The sequence below is a fragment of the Ptychodera flava genome, unplaced genomic scaffold (assembly GCF_041260155.1).
Source record: "Ptychodera flava strain L36383 unplaced genomic scaffold, AS_Pfla_20210202 Scaffold_53__1_contigs__length_892398_pilon, whole genome shotgun sequence".
Lineage (NCBI taxonomy): Eukaryota > Metazoa > Hemichordata > Enteropneusta > Ptychoderidae > Ptychodera > Ptychodera flava.
In genome coordinates, this window is record NW_027248375.1 from 686,057 (window position 1) to 706,666 (window position 20,610).

Here is a 20,610-nt window from a genome sequence, read left to right on the forward strand (position 1 = left end):
TGTACCATGCCCAATTATTTTCATATTATCAGTCATCTGTTGATTTGCTGTCTGTAAAGTTAATTCAGCCACCTCCTCACCGACACTTTTCAAGCCCAGTTTCTGCAAAGTTGCGTCCCAAAATAATCTTCCTGGAATCCTTCTAGCACTGTATGAGCAATAATTCTCTCCCTTGTTTATCCACCTTCGCAGTGTATTATCTGATGACATTATTGTGGTAAGAGGTTTGATCTTGAGGTGAATCGGTGTACCGAGTAGTGTAATGTAAGGATTATTAGGTTTATGATAAAGGCGAAAATCGGACAACTTGTACTTGTTAACATTGCTATCAAAGTAAATCACATTTGGAGTTCCTGGCGGTTCATCAACCCCACCTGCAATTTCACTATCTAATATATCTAAGAAGTTACGAGGTACATTATAAGGCCTAAATTGCTGACTAGCCGAATCCCATGTAAGAGCAAAAGGAGTAGGATCATTTGCAGCCTTTGTAGCGTCTATTATGGTCTCATCGACATCTTTCAGTTCGGAAAGCTCTACAGCGTGTTCATGTTTCTGTACTGATGCGGCCGATAAAACAAATTTTTTTTTTCACGGTCCTTGTAATGAAGGACGTTATCCTTATTATGATTACCTGCTATCTTAGTATTATTGTTAATTTTAACAAATCACTCAGATCTTCGAGCTCGAGATTTAGTTCATAATTTACACCTAGACCAAAAACAGGACCAGCTGACTTTAATGTAGTATATACAGTAAAAATCACGGCGGGACATACGTATGCCTGAATGTTTTGTAATCCGCGAAGCATATATTCTACCTGAGAGCGCTTTCGGCTGGTTGCTAGTGATGACAGCGAACATTGTATCAATTTATTTTCAATAGAATATGGATCGAAATCTGGTGGCGTACGGGCTCATGTGTCGAGGTCAAATCATTAATATGTCCACATAACCCGTATATATTGACTTAGATAGCATAAAATCAACGTATCCGTTGGTTTCTTGTACTTAGATTGAATCGTTGACACTTTTTTACAGTTTTGGCGATGTGTTCATGTTTCAGCACATTTTGGCGCTCTTTGCAAGTTTGGCGCCATTGTGAGCTGGGAATGACCTGTGTGTTGAGCACGACAACAATGTTTCAATTTCCGATAAAAGAATATCAATCGATAACGTTCACTGCACGATTACAGTGGAGAGTCTGCGCCCGTTCGCCTCCGTTCTGTGTTATTTTTCAAATTTACTGGAATTTTCATCGTTGATTTTCGCCAAAATTTGGTGTAAAATAATCGCAATCATACCAATCCATAATCCAATAACACTAGGTCAAAATTTGTAAGACAATAGTTGTAAACATAGACACAAAACAGCACAGAACAGACAGTAAATAGACGGTACAAACAAAGTCAAATTCATGAAAGAAAGATATATGGACCTCTGGCCAAAAGACCAAGAAGTGATGTCAGGTGTTTCGAAAATAGTAAGCGCATCCTGCCCCACATGTGGCACCCGCCATATATCAATCTGTAAGTCAGATAGGTAGTGGTCACTAACTAAGGCCCAATGTCACCGATGCCATCAGTGATCATTTGTCGAAGAGAGATATTGTATTTATCTACCAGCTTGCGATACCTGCCAAAAAAGCGTTTGAATGTAGAGACAAGTCTTGCTCTGGTGTAACCTTGATTTAACAGTTTGAAAGAGAGATGGCCATGTCTCTCTACAAAATCACCATATGAACTGCATGCTCTTGCATATCGTATAAGCTGGGAAATGTATACCCCATAAGCAGGTGAGAGTGGAATATTACTGATGAGGTGTGGAAAATTAATTATACTAAAGTTGAAATCATCTCTCTTGTCATATAGCCTAGTAGAAAGGTGACCATTGGAGTCAAATTCAAGTAAAATGTCCAGATATGAAGCAGAAGAGGCCGTTTCTGTAGTTTCTTTAACATGACATGCATTTGGTCTGTACACCTTACGAGACTCATACTGATTAAAATACGTCAATTTAAAGCCTGTGTTCTGCATGTGTACGCGCCGCCAGCTTGCCAAATTATTGACGGCAACAGTATATTTCAGTGATCGGAATAAATAAAACAATTTTCATGAAGAAATTCAAAAATCTAAAACGATAGGAATTTTGTATATTAATCAAAGGATCACTATGTCAATTTTCATCATTATTTGTTCAAAATTGAGGAATTTGAGCCGAAGAGGAGTGTGCAATCTGTTCGGTATATTAGACACTATTGTTTTCTATGGGAAATAGAGCTTATTCGCCGCGTCCTAAAATGAAAAAATATATCAAAAAAACCTGTTGGTTTAACTTTTTCATTTCGCTGTAATTTCGAACGATATTTGAAATAGCATATCTCATGAAGGTTAACTAAAACTCTATCATTTTACTTTTTTGAGTTTCCCTCTTATTTTTATGAAATGACGAGTTAATGATCGTTTGGCTGTTGACTGTGTTTTCACCAATTTTTGCATATGAATAATTATCGCATATGTATTGTCATAATTCCTTCATGAAATTACTGCCAAAATATCATAATGGAAAGGTCAACATATGAGGAAATTGAATCTGCAACTCTTCCATAAATATTAAGCTGTGCAGATTGGAAATTTGGTAAAATTTAATACATAGCGTCAAAGGCAGATTTGACTCACTGTACGCGTACACAACGTATGTGTGGCGAAAAAGTGACACGATAATGCAAAACAAAATGGAGGGCCTTTGGGCCCGCAGTGAATTAAATAATTCTTTATAATAATATACAACGCTCAAAGATGATCATTTGGATTGAAAGCAAAACGGTTAAACCCGTTACTGTTAATTTTAACCCTTGCATTGACATATCACGGTTTACTAAAATAAGACTGCTAGAGTGTGGACTATATAATTCATGGCATAACATAACGGGGGCGAATAGTATATTAAAATATCAAGAAAGTAACCAACCAAAGAGGACTATATCAATACGTCCAGGCAACTACAATATCAATACACTCAACAAAGCAATCGGGTTGAAACAGAAAATTAATTTTGAAAAACATCTGCCGAGAAACCGCGTTCTTCTAACTTTAGCTAAAGATATTAAAGTATTTTGTAATGCTACAGGTAACTTCGCTTACCTCGTCGGTTTTTCAGACAAGCCTGAGGACAACCCCGTAACAAATAGTACTATGAGTCCGAAGAGAGCAGATTTCTTAATAGTCACTAAATGCATAGTTCATTCAGATGTCATTGATGTTACTGGAAATTATGTTTCAAGTGGCTCCGGTGAATACATACAGGGAAAAGTATCGGATTGTTTACAAATACTTCCATCCGGGATACAAAGCAAATAAGTGAAAAGGCCACCTATGACTTAAAAATGGGGGCTCAATTTCCATGCCATTGAGAAAGGGTTCAGACTATATGAGTTCAATGCGTATTTGGATAACAGATCAGGATGGAAACATACTAATTTCAATAACTGGCCAACTAGCTTTCGTATTGAATTCCTGTAGCTTACGCATCAGCACGTTCCGAAGGAGCTAGCGAAGCATAAACCATCCCACGACCGATCCTCCGCAATATAGATCATCTCATAATAATATCTCAGAATTGAACTGGCCCTGATGCAGAGTTGGCTTGCGCTACTGCGGCTGCTTCTTCAACTATTTCTGCATCTGTATCTCTTAATTCTGCCACAGCATGCATATCCTTTGCTTGATTTTCTCTTTCCCAATCAGCCTGGAGTAATCTTTTTTCTGACCAATCATTGCAGTCATGTTCAAATTTTTCTAATGCCTTATCATGCATAATTTTTTCTTCCATCAGAGCCCCGCTATTCCCGCTAAGCTTTTGTCAAATAATATTTCCGCCCGTGAATGCCGTTGCATTTAATACAGCACCGAGAACTGTCATTCAAATTGCTGCAGCCATAGCTAACTGTATATATTTGGAAATTATAATCTTCGTAGAATATTATTCGACTGTCCATTACAAAGTATAAGGTTCTGCAGGAATAATATTTTTCTGTTTAAGGAGATCTTTTGTCGCAACCGCGGCAGCAGTCGCACCACCTAATTTTGCTAATCGAGTTAGATTTGGCCGGCTTGGATAACCAATATCCATTTTCAGAAATTTGCTGGAGATCATTAGATATCCCATCGCAAGTCCAGCGATTACAATACCATCATACATTGTGTTTACAACTTTTTTAGTATCCATGATTGCTGACACGTATATAAAATAGAAAAATAAAATAATTTCCAACAGGTCCTTACGGAATTTATCCATCTCATACAATGTAGAGGGACCGGGACTTGGTTTAGAAAACTTACTTTTCGCCACATTCTCTGTAGGCATCGCTTTCTGAAGCAGCTCACCTTTCCGATCTGGACTCGGTTGCTTAAGATCCCTATCCGCACGATTCCGAAGGGGACAAATATGTCGAGCACGCCCAAAATATAGTCCTAATGCAGTCAATGAAACTCCTATAATTCCTAAAACAAGATAACATTTATTATACCAGCTATCACACTGTTGTTTCATCATAGGCCATAGGTTTATACAGTTTGCCGCTACTGCATCGCTAGTCATTGCTATTGCTTGTTGCTTCATCTTCTTGTTTTGCCTGTTCCATTCTGCTAATTTCTTCCCTGCGGCAACTCTCCCTGGATGCTTCGTCGGTAACGTAATTTTCTCTATATTGCGCTGTGGCTCGTTCCGAATGATAGTCATCGGAGGGGCTTGTGGTGACGGAGTCGGCGAAGTCCCTTCGCAACCGTTCCGATAGGGCGTTTCCGTTTGCTGAGTTGGTGTCGGAACGGTTTTTAGTGCTTGCGAAGTTGAATCCATTTATTTCGGGTATTATATTAAGCCCGATTTTTTAAAAATCTAAATGTTTACACGTAATTAAACCGCTGGAAACCAGAGCAAGTAGGGGTCCATATGGTAGGCTATCCGTCCTGATAATCGTTTTATTTAACTGTTTAGAATAAAATCCTTTTTAAGATCAGTGGCATAGTTATCTCGATCATCGATTGGAACTACCTGACTTATTGCAGAGGCTCCTAGATCTATGAAACTTTGAGTGATATTATTATTAGAGAACTGTATCTCGCCTCGTACATTTTAAAGACCTTAATAACCGTTTCATCATTCCACCTTTCAACACTTTCGATTGTAATCTCCTTACCAAAAATAACTTACTTTGGCCACTTGCAACGATATAGAGTAGTTTTAACGCTTTGTCTCTGTTATGGATTGGGCGTCCGACGCTGCGGTTGGTAGTGCCGCTGTCGCTGTCGTATTTGCCGCTGCCGATGACTTTATTAAATTCTCCATTGTTTGCAGTATGTTATCTATTCTTAGTAAAAAATAAAAAATTCGTTTAAACCTGAATCCGAAATATAGTATTAACATAGTCTGGAATGTCAGTACGATTCCAATATGTAATATGAAAATTCTCCTCCATTAAAATCTATCTGTATATACTACTACTAATCATGAGTACAGACGCATTCCCGGTTGCTTTTCAATTGAATAAAAAACATATACCGACAGTACAGCATGCTGATATTCCCCCTAAACCGAACGACATAAAACCTATTCTCATTTCCTTAGAAATATATGTAACGCCGACAGAAAAATTTACTTTTCATCCGCGGGATATATTCAAAGATAACGTAATCACTCATCGAACAGCCAAAGAAAGTAATGTCTGGTTGGGCGGCCCAAACATGAAATACTGGGACCAGCAATTAAATTTCGCCGTATGGTGCAGCACCACTGGTTGTGGTATATCATTCGCCCATCTCTTGGATAAGAAATTTTCCTCCGCATATACGATCATTCGTCATTTTCATGTATTTATTACAGTACGTCGGATCCATCACGAAATGGACGTTGCACTTCCAGACGATACTGAAGGTGTCTTCAAAGCTGGCCACAATCCGTACAATCTCGTCAAATTTAAACTTCTCTGTACAGAATTTGGAAATATAAGTCAAATGCAGTCCGACTCTGATATCGAAAAGGCCAAAATAAAGGTTTTGGCTATGGTTATGAATATTACACTAATCGTGGTCCTGTCCATCAGCCTGCTGCTATATACAATGGACAAGACTTTTTCCTGTCCGCCGACGGTGGCGTTTTTCTATACACATACCATTCTTGGAAAGAAAAAACATGTACTGCCAGATAAAGACCGACCACACTATTATTTCTTCCGAAATGATGGATCGGAGGGTCAATATAATAGTTTCATCCCTCTGAAGGGAGACTCAGGACTAACAAAGGCCGGTCTCGCTGCCTAAATGAAAGCCTTGAAGCCTACGTATATTGCATACTCGGTGCACAAGCAAATATTCACAGTACCATAGTGGGCGATACTGGCAGTGCAGAGCAAGTAAGAAAAGAATTCGGCGTTCTCCTCGAAGATGAAATTCGTAATACCGACAAAGTAATCAGTTATAGGCGATATCAAGACACAATAATGAATACTGGTGTCAAACTTGATATGGCCGTTTCGCCCAATTTACTTCTCTTGCCGTCTAAAATATAATATTATAGTAATGAATTGCAATACACAACAGAATCTATAGTCTTCGGTGTAAATGGAGATGTAAACACGGAAATTAAAAAAGTGCTAAACATGAGATGGACGGGGACGAGGATGCTGTGAAGTGGCAGGATGAGTCGGTTCACGCCAACACAGTTCCCCTATCGCCTTCGGAATGGGAACGGAAGGCAGCAGATACAGTCGCTGCTGTCGCCGGCGCGGATCCTATTCATGAATTCGGCAAAATTGGTTTGTTATCTTTAGCCATATTCATTACATTTATGTACAGTATATAGATCCGATGTACATGAACCCGCCATTCAACATGATTGTAATTGAACCGACAAATTCAGGCAAAACTGAATATATGATAGATGTCCTCACTGGCCCGTACTTAAGGAAATTTGAATATATAGTTTTCATTTGTCCAACATTCATGAACAATAAAACGTATAATAAAAGATTCATTTCACAGATGACAATGTGTTTATATTTCCGGTCGGACTCGATGCTGTGGAAATACACTAGACATCGTACATAAGGAATGGGCCTGTACGAACACTTTAATAATATTCGAGGACTGCGCCTCGTCCAAAGATATGAAGAAGCGCAGTCGAACTTGGTTTCAGTGCAAGACACGACGGATTATCTGTCTGGGTTCTGACTCAACAATATACTAGTATTAGTAAACCATTCAGGGAAAACATACAGATGTTAGTACTATTTTACACACCCAGCAAGACAGATAACAAGACTATTATAAAAGAATATGGAATGGAGGTGTCAGAACGGGAGGTGACTTCCCTAATCAGACAATTGAAATCCAGACCATTCAGTAAACTAGTATTTCATTTACGGCATCCGTACGACATACAATTTTTCGTATAATATAGCTAATCATGGCTTCGCCCGATCTCTCTACCGATAGGAACATCGAAGGAACTCTTAGAGAATTATATTACAACCCAAGAACTGGTTTTGGAGGTGTACAAAAATTATATTTTTCAGCGCGCGCCAGCGGACTAAAAGTTACTAAGAAAGAGGTGCAGGAGTGGTTAAAAACTCAGCTAACTTATAATCTACATAAACTGGTACCTCGTACTCGTGGTGTTACGGCTGGCCGGAGGCGCGTTTTCGTAACATCGATAGACGCCTATGGCAGGCGGATCTTGTGGAATTCCCTTCACCATTCGCAAAAGAGAATAAAAACATTCGATACATGCTAACAGTAATCGATGTGCTCAGCAAATATGCATGGGCCAGGCCGATACAGTCAAAAACGGCTGATGATACTCTGAAGGCGCTACAAGACATAATTAAGAAATCCGGGAGGCAACCTGACAAACTTCAGACAGACGAGGGGCAGGAATTTACTAACCGAAAAATGCAGAAATGGTTGGAGGAGTCGGGAATTCACTGGTTTCACACCTACAGTGACAAAAAGGCTAGTGTTCAAGACAATGATGTGAAAATACTTCACATACAGACAGACACGAAAATGGCTCGATATTCTACCACAACTTCTCGAGAATTACAATAACACCGTACACGGAAGTATCAAAATGAAACATGTCGACGTAACAGAGGAGAATGATTGGCAGGCATTTATACACTTTACGGTCCTGAGTTGGCGGTCATGGGAGCTACTCCTAAGTTCAAGCCGGGAGAATCTGTCCGAATACCAAAGACAAGACCACTTTCAGGAAAGGATATTTACCGAATTGGACAGAGGAGGTGTTCATAGTTTCAAAAGTGGTGTACGCAGCTGGACTCTGTACTCCGCCCGTTTACAAGATAAAAGATCTGAATGGAGAGGAAATACTCAGCACTTTCTATTCCGATGAACTTCAGAGCGCTGCTGGTGCAGACGAGCTGTACAGAGTAGAACGAATTTTGAAGACGAAAAAAATTAGAGGAAAGAAATATTATCTGATAAAATGGAAAGGTTATCCAGAAAGTTTCAATAGTTGGGAGCCAGAGGAAAATGTTATTAGAACTTCGTAAGTACTCTGTAGTTCCTGTGCTGGTACTTGGTAAGTACTACGCAAGTACTAACGCAAGTACTAACGTAAGTAATTACGAAAGTTATTCAATAAGTACCATGGAGCAAGCCTTAATTTCTTGAAAGCCGAAAGTGTCAGTTTACCACCATTCTTCCATCCACCTGGCCAAGTATTTATCATGTATTGTCGTAAGTAATGTTCACTTATTGCATCTTTTCTGGCTGTATGTGGATGAGGTGGTACCCCAGATGAACATCCCCCTGTCGGAACGGAAGGGGAACATATTAAGTTTGCAAAATCTTCAAAGCGACTTCTCATGTTGTCATGAGCTGTTCTTTCGAGTCCTCCTTGTTCAGCTTTATCGATAAGTTCTGGCTGAAGTATAATGTACACAACTGACATGAACCATAGACAAGTAACTTTAAAGTCTTGTCCCTTCATCATATCAAGTGTCTGTAAGTCAAACGGAGCATTGTATGCGTTCACAGATTCACAAGCATTAAGAAGTTTGTGTAGGTTCTTGAGTGAGACTCGAGGTTGTTCTAGTTGTTCTTGGCCAGGTGGATAATAAGCTTTTTTATGTTCGTCTTCGGAAAAACCTTCTATTAAAAATCCCTGGTTGCCACCATCCCATGCAATTCCAAAGTCAAAAGCTCGTGGAAAATCTACTGGCCCGACTGTCTCGGTATCAATTGTAGGATTAAGTATATTCTTGAGAACTTCAGGCGTAAGTGGCTGACTAATTACCAAACATGGAAGTCTGTAGTTGTCGCAAATTTCTAAGAAAGTCTGTTTGAACTGCTTATGAATGTTTTCTAATTCTTTTAAGGTGGCTATTTCATATTGTCTTGCTCGAGTCAGAATATTCCGCCTACAATAATCAAAAGGCATATCTTTGAATATGATAATGACACTGTGTAAATCGTCAAATGCCTTGAAACAATCTTTTTTCTTCCGACGCCACGGAAACACCCCAGATTCTAGAAAAAGTTAGATGTTGAATATACTTGAGTTACAAATGATGTAACCACGTTCCGATAGGGACTGTTCAGTGTAGGTCGAAGACTGTAAACTAAGAGTATGATCTATAAACCTAATCTGAAAATCGGTGCTCTCCACTTTCCCATTATAAAAGTCGGCCATTGTGTTAAAAAAAGTGGCGGCGTCAAATGCTGGTACGTGAGTGGCTGCCAAATTTATTACATTGTAACCTTTCCCACTTCCAGTTGGTCCATTTATGAATATGTATGGCATTTTTGTGCTATCTATATCATAGAAAAAATCTTTTAAATTATTTTCGTGAAGATATATAATACGATAAGCCAATGACAATCCTTTCTATTTCAGATGCAATAAAAATATTTGAAAGTGGAGAAAACGTTCAAATCAGTGATGGAGGCAAATTAGTATTTGGTGAATATGTAGATCCTATTATATATGTAGACAGTGAGCTAGAAGTGGTTTTCAATATCTGGCCTAAATATGGATCCAAAGATCCTGCTACATGCGATGAAATGTGTGTCCGTTAAAGTCTTCAAAAGTTTACCTATTTAATAGTATCATGTACCTTAGGTGAAAGTTTCTATTCATCCACCGCTAAAATTTATGCTGCAAGCCTTTCCTCTAAGAATAATTTATTATTTTACAATCCTTCTAAAGTGTATCAGAAGCGAGGGAGCGACACACAGACAAAGTATTTTGAATTTCGGTTTAAAGAGGAAATCACGATTTCGCTACATGTATTGATATAGTTCAAGAAATCGACTGTGGTTTTAAAGCAGTGAGCCGATTGCCAGCCAGAGAAAATCCTGCTATTGTACCTCGTAATATCCAAAAAGGTAGTAAGATAAAATTCTTGGCATTTAAACCGCGCTTATTTAAGCGTAATCTTTCTTTCACTATAGAGAGGTTATTTGTGTCACGCCTTACAAACCAGAAATTCAAGAAGTGGAAGAACTAGTCGACTTAGAAAGATTAGGCGAGATATATAAACAAATAAATGCTAACAAAAATATTATAGTGGATTTTGATAATTTGGAACAAATATTTTTTTTAAGAAAAATTTTTAGGATAGTATATATTATAAAGATTATGATAGATGAGAATATTGACGTTAGGCACCGCTTACACAAAGCATTGAAGGGAACAATTTTACGAAAAGAATTTCCTGAAGTCAAGCGAGTTGAGGACATCGCCACGATTGACATCGAAGGTATGACTAAAATAAGAAAGATGTATTCTGTTTTTACAGATATGGAAGTCAAATTAGTGGATCAAAAAACGATAATACACAAATTGGTACATTGCCTGTTAAATTAAAAGATACATATACAAAAGATGTAAGAGGATCGGATATAAAACAACAATTAACAGATCGCTACGACCATATGCTTGATACAGTTGAAAATTTGAGGGTTCTGGTCTCGTTCTCGAGGAGATACTTAATTTTGCAGTAATTCTAGTTGAAGTTCTACTGGGGGCCGGCGCAGTCCAACTTCCAAAATGGTTAATAAATAAGCATTGTGTGAGCGATCTGGTTCTTCCTTTTGGCAGCGAGAATTGTTTTCAATACGCAGTTGTAGCAAGTATAAAGTTAGGTGATGAAGAGTTTCGCAAAAAGAAATGTGGTCAGGTAAGGAGGAACTGGAAGACGTATGGCAAATTTATGGCCGATTACTGTTTTGATGGAATACCATTTCCTACGCCCGCTGATGAGACTGTATTCAAGCGCTTCGAGCAGCAAAATCCAGGGGTCAGACTTCAAGTATTTCAGATCTACGAAAATGATCCCGACCCGTCCGGCATAACTGTCTTGTATAGTGGCTGTAGCGGAGCTCGTTCCGATAGGGGATCTTCCTTTCCGACAGGGGCTCCGCAAGGAGAACAGATAGTGAATATCTCACTGATAGCTGTTGAAGACGGCGGCGGTCACTTCGTACCAATTACTGCATTAAATCGTCTTCATAATTCTCATAATAATCGAAAGAATGAGCGCAGACGGAAGTGTATTTGTATGGCTTGTAAGCGAGGTTTTGCGTCAACAGAAGAATTAGAAATACATCAGGTATACTGTGGGACAGACACTGCTCAGCCAGTTTTTCCTAAGGAAGTATGTCAATTCGAAGGCCACCAGAAAAAGGTTCCTTGTCCCTACGTCGTGTATGCAGATACTGAGGCAATTATTGAGAAGGCTGACATCGATGGCGCCCGCCGACACATTCCAATTTGTATTTCGTATGTTATGATTGAACGATGGCCAGGCAGTAAGCCGAAAGTTTTTAGTAAAAGAACATTCACAGGTACAGATTGTGTTACAGAATTTCTAAAGGATATGAAGAAAAGGGCTGAGAATTATTCGAAATCGTATTATTGGAAAATAAAAAAGATGAAAGATAGATCTAATTACAACGATCCAGACTGTATTGCATGTGGAGATCAAGCCGGATACCGAATAGTGAAGGATGAAAATACTTTTTATTGTGAAAAGTGCCGCCCATCAAGAACCATTCCTATCTACTTTCACATCCTCAAGGGATACGATGGTTCTTTTATTTTGAATAAGTTACATGAAATTGATCCTTCGGAACGCGACGCCGGACAAGAGCCAAATATCATAGCTAAGACGGGCAATGGTGGAATTATGTGTCTTATGAAAACATTTATTTTTAGTGCCTCAATTGTTGTCGATGTGGAGAGGGAGACAAAGAAACGCTTCTTTTCTATAAAGTTTATGGACAGTGCTCAGTTGATGTCTGGGTCGCTCGCGAAGTTGGCAAAGACTGTGCCAGAGGATGGATGGACGGCAGTAGCACTTTCATACCCGGACATTCAGCGGGCAAAGGGTTTCTTCCCGTACGAATATTTAGATTCTCCCGAGCGATTGGAAGAGGAAGAGCTCCCACCGAGAAAAAAAATCATAGCGAATTAACGGAAGAAGGGATTTTGGAGTCTGATTACGAACATGCATTGTGAGTATGTGGCGAAGTTGGATGCCGGACGATTAAAGATTATATGGAATTCTATTGTGAGACTGACGTTCTCCTTCTTGCGAATATATTCGAAAATTTCTGTGACACATGTTTAGAAGCATATAAGTTAGATCCAGCCTACTATATGTCGGCGCCCGGCTTGACATGGGATGCTATGTTACTTTACACAGGTAATAAATTTAAACTCATTCAAGATGCTGAGCAGATGAATTTCATTCAGAGGGGAATTCGAGGTGGTATCAGTCAGTGTAATATTCATTACTTACAGACAAATCATCCGGCTTACGCAACAGACGAGCCTGGCGGAGCTGGCGGGAATTACGATCCGGAGAAACCGCTAACCAACATAAAATATCTCGATGCTAATAATCTTTACGGATATGCAATGAGTCAACCAATGCCAATGAGGGACTTCATTGGATGACGATGGAAGAATTGTTAGAATGGGAAGGTGGAGCAGGCTTGGATTGGGGACCCAGCGCTAGATTTCCGCCAAGTTTTCTAGAAGTAGACTTAGAATACCCTACCGAAATTACATGAAGAACATTCTGATCTACCTCTAGCTCCACATCACTACGAATTTCCGAGGCAGGGCAGTCGACTGATCACGAGTCTTATGGACAGAGAGAGATACGTCTTACATTATAAGTTGCTTGAATTCTATCTTCAGATGGGAATGCGACTGAAAAAGATTCATCGGGCGCTTGCCTTCAAAGAGGCGCCGTGTCTTGCGGAATATATTGACTTTAACACTAAAATGAGGGCAAAGGGAAAGACAGATTTTGAAAAGAATTTCTATAAGCTTATGAATAATGCAATGTTCGGCAAGACAATAGAAGACGTTCGAAAGTACAGAGACTTTAAATTTGTTTCGGGTCACAGTAGTACCGATAGTGGTCGTAAAAAGATTCAGAAGTATAATCCAAAGATGAAACATATAACTAGCGTAACTAGTAAAGAGGATGTCGATTCCTGCGACAGTGCTCTACTGGAACTGAAAAGGGATAAATATGAATATAAAAAGCCAGTTTTCATTGGCGCGGCAGTGCTTGAACTTTCTAAGCTGCTTAAGTATGATATGCACTACAATTACTTTCAAAAGTGGTTCAAAGGAATACGATTAGCCTACATAGATACTGATAGTTTTATTTACAGTGTACCTCTTCCTTCTCCAGACACAACTTTCAATGATATAGTCCGAGAAGATGTAGAACAGAATGGTGATAAGTCAATATATTATACTAGTGGTATGAAAGATGGGATTAGAGTTCCAAAGATTAATAAAAAGGTGATAGGTAAATTTAAAGATGAGTTGAATGGTGAACCTATTCTTGATTTTGTTGGCATACGCTCGAAAGTGTATGCTTTTCGGACTCCAACTTCGGAGACGAAAAAAAAATAAAGGGATAAAAGATGTTTGTGTTAGAAAACATTTGAACTTTGAAGACTATAAGGATCTGTTTGAAACTGGTGCATTCCGAAGGAAGGAGACCGAGCGGGCACATTTTGTACAGTTTGTACGGAAATACCCCGGAGAAATCTGTAGTAAAAAGCGTAATAAAATCATGATGGCACCAAATGATATCAAACGTGTACAGTTATACAATCCAGACACGGGCGAATGGTTGGCAGAAACATGGCCGATAGGACGGAGTTCCCCTTCGGAACGCTAACGGAGTTAACTTTCATATCCATTTAATCCGTAATGTCGCATGTAACGCTCTAGCGGTGGACTAAATCCTTCTTGTTTTTGTATTTCTAGTGCCTGATGAAATATGTTTGAATAAGGTCTGAGGTGCGTTCCGAAAGGGTATCTTTATCCTCTTCTTTCTTTATAGATGCACCTTTTTCTTGTATTTGTGTAAGCAGCTGTTTATATTGAACGTAATAATGTTTATATTTCTCTCGCCTTTTTGATACTCCTGTTTTTCCTTGTATCACATCAATAATAACACCTGGTATAGGAGTTAAAGCTAAAAGAACTGGAACTGTCGGAATGGCTGCTATGACAGCAGAACTTACAAGAATTCCCTTAGTCACATTAAGAGCCATATCAATTCGACCCATTAATTGTAACTTCACCGATATGCAGCGCTAGTTCTTTCGATATAGTCAGCTAACTGTTCAATGCTTTCAACAACTGATACGTGCATTTTTTTACTGTATATGTAAGGGATGATAAAAAAAATTGTAGTAATATAGAGAGACAATATGGCAGAAGGAGGAGAAGATATACCACTCCAGGATTTCGATGATGCAAATTTGAATGATGATGATGATGCTACTGCTGAAACATCTTTTGACGATGAAACCTTTGCAAACCCCGACCCTTTACAGGCCATCTCAAGCGACAGACCCACAGGTGAGTCGTTGATTAGACAGAGAATAGAAATTACAAAAAAAATGGCTAACCAATACTTAGATATTAATGGGATTACTGATAAAGTTAAACGAGGATTAATGCATGATCATGCTAGTATTAGGGATGGAGAGCTGTATTATCGAGACGCCAGGCTGACATCAAATAAAGGCAAGAAGTATTTAATGATCTCCTCAAAAAAGGTAAGGGAGCTGCAGAATTTAAAAAAAAGATATATTAGAAATAGACCCAGATAGTGTATCAGAATTGACTGATAATGAAGTGAAAATGTTATTGAAAAGGCAGGCCGATAGACTGAAACCCTACGACATTGGACGACTCAGAGATAGAATAACAGGTTTACAAATAAATTTTAGCGATAATGCCGATGAAATACGTACATGTACTATCAAAAATGAAATCGATGAATGGAATAATCTAAACCCTGACTACAGAGGTTTTGTTGATGAATTAAAGATGGCGAATATGCGTCTTAATGAGCTTTATAATGAAAGAGATAACATTTTGTCACCCGAACTCAGAACAAGACTAGCTAAAATTAATAATCGAATTGAAGTACAACATGATATGTTCAGTGGGGCACGTGAAAGACTGGCGCCGACTAGGTATCTTCGTGATGTAATTTCCGATCCAGAATTATCACTAAGGTTGAAACTGGCAGAGTTATTTAAACGGAATGGTATTACAATCGCTGCAATACTGACTGCCCTTGGAATGACAATATCAACATTGTCCTGGCTGTAACTAAAGGAGGACGAGGGGGAGCAACCGGAACTGGCGTTTCTGGAGCAAACAATGGTTCAGGACCACCTAAAGTATATACAAAAGCGAAATAAATTGTAAAGCAATGTGGTGACTGGTTAAAAACATTGGCCGCAAAAAGTGCTGCTGCAATACCAGGTTTAATCTGTTCCCTTGTCAGTTTTCTACTAAAAACAGCAGGATCGGTGGTCGGATTTGTTGGAGAACAGCTATGGATATTTTTAAGAGGTTTAACATCAGTAATAATAAATAAAATTATGTATTGATATATGACCAAGCATGTTTGGTGAAAAGAATATTGTAAAGTTTCTTTCTGAAATAAAGACCTGTTTGGTTTCTCTGTCCAATTGGAATGGTGTAAACTCCGACGAGTAAATTGGCATATCCTTCGGGCAAATCCAGGTGTCTGACTCAAAGATGATAATCTATATCATAACATATTAGTTTTCATTAAGGAATGTCAAAAGACCATTTCTTTAAGCGACTAGAATTCATAAACGTCTCCAAGAGGTTATGATGACATGGAAGTCCAACATCTACAAGAATATTGGGTTCTTCCATTGATTCGCGAATCGAATATTTTTATTTAAATCGCAAATTACTTGACTTAAATTGATATTCATAAAGTTGTGCTGTAAATACAAATAATGCCCACATTTTGCAAAATAAGAATAAAAAGCATACAGAATAAGAAATACAGCAACACAAAGAACAAATATCGCTCATACTGAGATTCAGAGACAATGTATCACTATGTGAAAAAGCCTGAATCCATTAAGCATTGTTGTGGATTCAATCAGAATCCAAGGGAATCAAGAGATATCCATTGTGGTACTCAGGAAATCCTAAGGTATCCAATTATGGATTCTTCTATATACGGAACACTTTAGAATCCACAGCAGAATCCATTACAGCATTTTAATGGATTCCATAAGACAGTCTCCTGAATAAACCTGTGCAGGATTTCAATGGATTCTGCGTGAAATAAGTGATCATGGGAATCCACCCTCTGCCTTAAATTTTCCCATGGTACCTTGCGTGAAATCGCATAAAATATCACTGCTCTGCTGTCATTCCTTTTAATTTTTTTGAATTTCTCATGAATCGGTATTTACTTGAAACAGTAACCTGTACCCGTTGCACATTTTGTACTGTTTCATCATTTTATTTTCCTAATTGTATACCAAAATAACCTTGTATTCTGCTTCTAAACATGGCCTCTATATCCTTTATGTTATTCTTGACAGATCCATTTCATGGACATGCTTAGACAATAGATATGGGGCAGTTAGTTCTATTATGGGGAAACAAATAGGACCAGTTGATACATAATGTACAGCGCGGATATTTAATATCTTTTCTGCATTCTTCCATTTTGTGTTTACAGAATTATGTGCAGGCATATTGCCATAGGATGGTATGCACAATATCTAACATTATTGATTAAAATGTATTACCGGTATTCTCATGATATACTAGTATTCTTTCATTTTACTCATACTCACATGTTACACTGCACACATCAACAATTTAAGTTCATACAACTGTTATGCAATTAAAAAAATAATGTCTTTTTATTCACTGAACAATACTGTTCCAATGAAATATTTACAATAATTGACACATGTGTTAAACAAAAGCTGTGGTTTCTGAAAAAAAAAATCACAAACAATAATATAACCAGACTTTTTGAAACCAATATTTCAAGTCATTCATTGAACGTCTGTACAATTGTAGCAGCGATTTAAAAAAAAGACTTGGCAAAAGACAATGGTAAAAATGTTGCCAAAAATATAATTATGCAAACTTCACCACAATTTGAAACAGTCTTACTGAGCTGTACCCTATGAACCTCCACACCAACTTACAAATCAATTGGAGTTGTTGTCTCAGAGAAGATTTCTTGACCAAGAATATAAAAAATTGCCCAAAAATAAAATTATACAAATAATCACTGTTTATGACTCATCGGTGTAATAACATGAGTACAGCCTGTATCTAGTCAATACCGTACTCGTCTGAGTATAAGCCCCTGCTCGAGTATAAGCCCCCCATACTGATTTCAGAGGATTTTAGAAAATGCATTACATCCGTGTATAAGCCCTACCCTAGTGTAACTCAAATACATAAAGGTTAGGAGAGTATGTTTGGTCAGTTAACTTGGTAAAATTACTTTTAGATAATAAAGAAACTATTAAAAGATGTTAAAACAATGGGAAACTGGAGTTCCCTTGACAGCATCGTAAGAAAAATGACCGTTTTCCCAGTACTATCTTGATTCTTTGACCCTGCTCACCCTATCGCCTAAATATAAATTCAAAAGTTGAGTGGTCTTTGTTCAAAACTAAAAATGCATCATTGAGCTTTTAGCAGAATCAAGAAAATGCAAAAACATATGCTTATACATTAAACATTGTCCTGTAATGAGTTGTCAGCGCTGTTGATATTGTCATTTGTCTGTATAACGGCTCATGGCCCACCATCCTCATCCTCAGGCTTTGGTCTGATTGAGGCCACGCCCTCAATACAAGATAGCCTCAATATGCATTTCATTTGATGCAAGTGTTTTCCATACTGTACGCAGTTTCACATCTTTCTCTATCCCATGGCAAGTGTCTCTGAATAAAGGCACCACCCTTGCAACTTCTGTCCTGCTCGCTGTCCTCAGAAGAATCACATATAACTATTAAATGTCTTCAGCTTCATGCTAGTCCTTGGATAGCCCCGTTTACGTCCTTCAATTTCTGTAAATAACGATACACAGAATAAATCATCAGAATTGTAAATTATCCATTTAGTTTGTTTTTGTTTAAATCTGTGTATTTATAGACCTTTGATAATTCATTTGAAAGTACTTCATTAGACTAGAATGGTTAAAAGTTGATATGTATGCAAGAAATTTGATTTCTGAATTTCACTGAAATGTTGCTTCACTATACATTGGAGTCTATGTGAATAATTTGTTTTACAATGCTTCACAAACACATTCTGAGCTTTCTGAGGTGTTTGACAATCGATAAAAATGTACTTGATTCAAATAGGGTGTTTGAAAGTTCAGATGTGGACAACAGTTATGATATTTGAATTTCAACAAAACTTTTTTCACTTTTCATGGTACTAGTGGTCAACAGGTCACTCTTAAACATTTTCCCTAACATAAGTTGCTATATCTCTAATATGTTAGTAATAGTAGGTGTCCATTGCCCTCAGCAAGCTCGATTTACACGAAGACAAGCCTCAGAGTTGCAAAGGCAAGATGTTTATGTGACAGATAATTATACTTTTGTTCAGATTTACAGTTAAATGACTACCGAGAGTGAAATAATGCAGCGCATTATTTTATCCCTAAGAAAAAATTTTGAACACTTAAACTGCTTTTATAACAGGACAAATACTTAAGAAAATTAAGTGATCCCAATGGTGTTGGAAAAATACATGACCCCCTTTGCGTTTTTCAAATTTAAGGTGAACCCCACACCGTTCAAACTGTGCTTGCTGTAATAACTGAATGCTCCCTTGATGAATAAACTGGTCATCTATGTACTGTTGCACATCAATCTGATAAGTTTATGCCATAATACACAAATATGAAGATCAAAACATTTTTTCACTGATTCATTGCCTATTTTATTGACTTAATATTCCTGTTTTTGTTGGGAGAGATTAACATCAATGTATCTCCAAGACACATGGTGTATGCATGGTCGTGCTTCACTATTAATTTTGCAAAACATATCATCAATTAATGCTTCAGCAAATGGACCAAGTCTTTTTTCGTTGGTCGAGAACTAATACAGTAAAACATATACGTTAGAATATTAAATCTGTCAAATTAGGATGGAATATTGAGGTAGAAATGTTTTTGTATCATTCAGCTTTAATCTACAGTGCCTTGTAACATTAACATATATTGAACTAAAAAGAGGGCATGTCACGCTGGGGAATCACCCAAACCAAACCAATGGTCATATAAATATCCAAAATGTGCATGTTGAAAATAACATCACATTTCATTTTCAGCAGAAATAGAAATAATTTAGAAAGTTAAAAATTAAATGATACAAATAAAATGACGTATCATGTTTAGGTAAGATAAGAATTAATCTCATGTTAACCTAAAGCCCCCACTAGCTGTATCTTCTAGCATTTTTTTTTTATTTTACATTCAAACAGAAATAAGTTTGTGGAATGTACTGATTTTGGTGATGTGTACACTTATTATTAACTACCCACGGGACTGTACATGCAACTTTGGCCAAGAAAGAGATTGCAATGTGATTAAATATTTGCCCTAACATTAAATCTCATCACCGTATATACGAGCAAAAACCTGGATAAAACCCTGGATGCCCGAAGAGAATTGCATGACGTAATTCCTCTGCATATTTAGCCATTGCAACGCTGGTTTTAAAATATGGATAAATCTTTTTTAACAAAGAATGGTTATCGAAAATAATTCAAAGTGCTAATTTTTTAGTAACATATAGAAAAAGAATGGGCGGATGACGAGATAATTCCAAGAACCATTCCCCACGGGGTGGAGTTAGGGAGAGACAAAGCGGACGACCAGAAACGGGTCATCTGTCGACTCTAAATGGAGTGTCCCTCATCTAATAAACAATAGTTGTGCATACACACTTTCATGTTCTTAGGGGCACTAAATTAAACTTCAAACACACTTTCATGTTCAAGGGGCACTAATTGAAATTTCAATTTATCCTTTCAACGTAGAGTCGTAAACTACACACTACAATTTTCCTGTTCTCACAACTCACTTTGAACTCTAATCGTGAGTTACCGGTAATTAGAAACCGCAATGGAGGTACATTTTGTAGGAAGGGATCGCAAATCCGAGTAGCCGTTTTCTGCTGTCAATTGTGCAGTCTTGGGAAAATAATTGAGAATGGTCAAAATC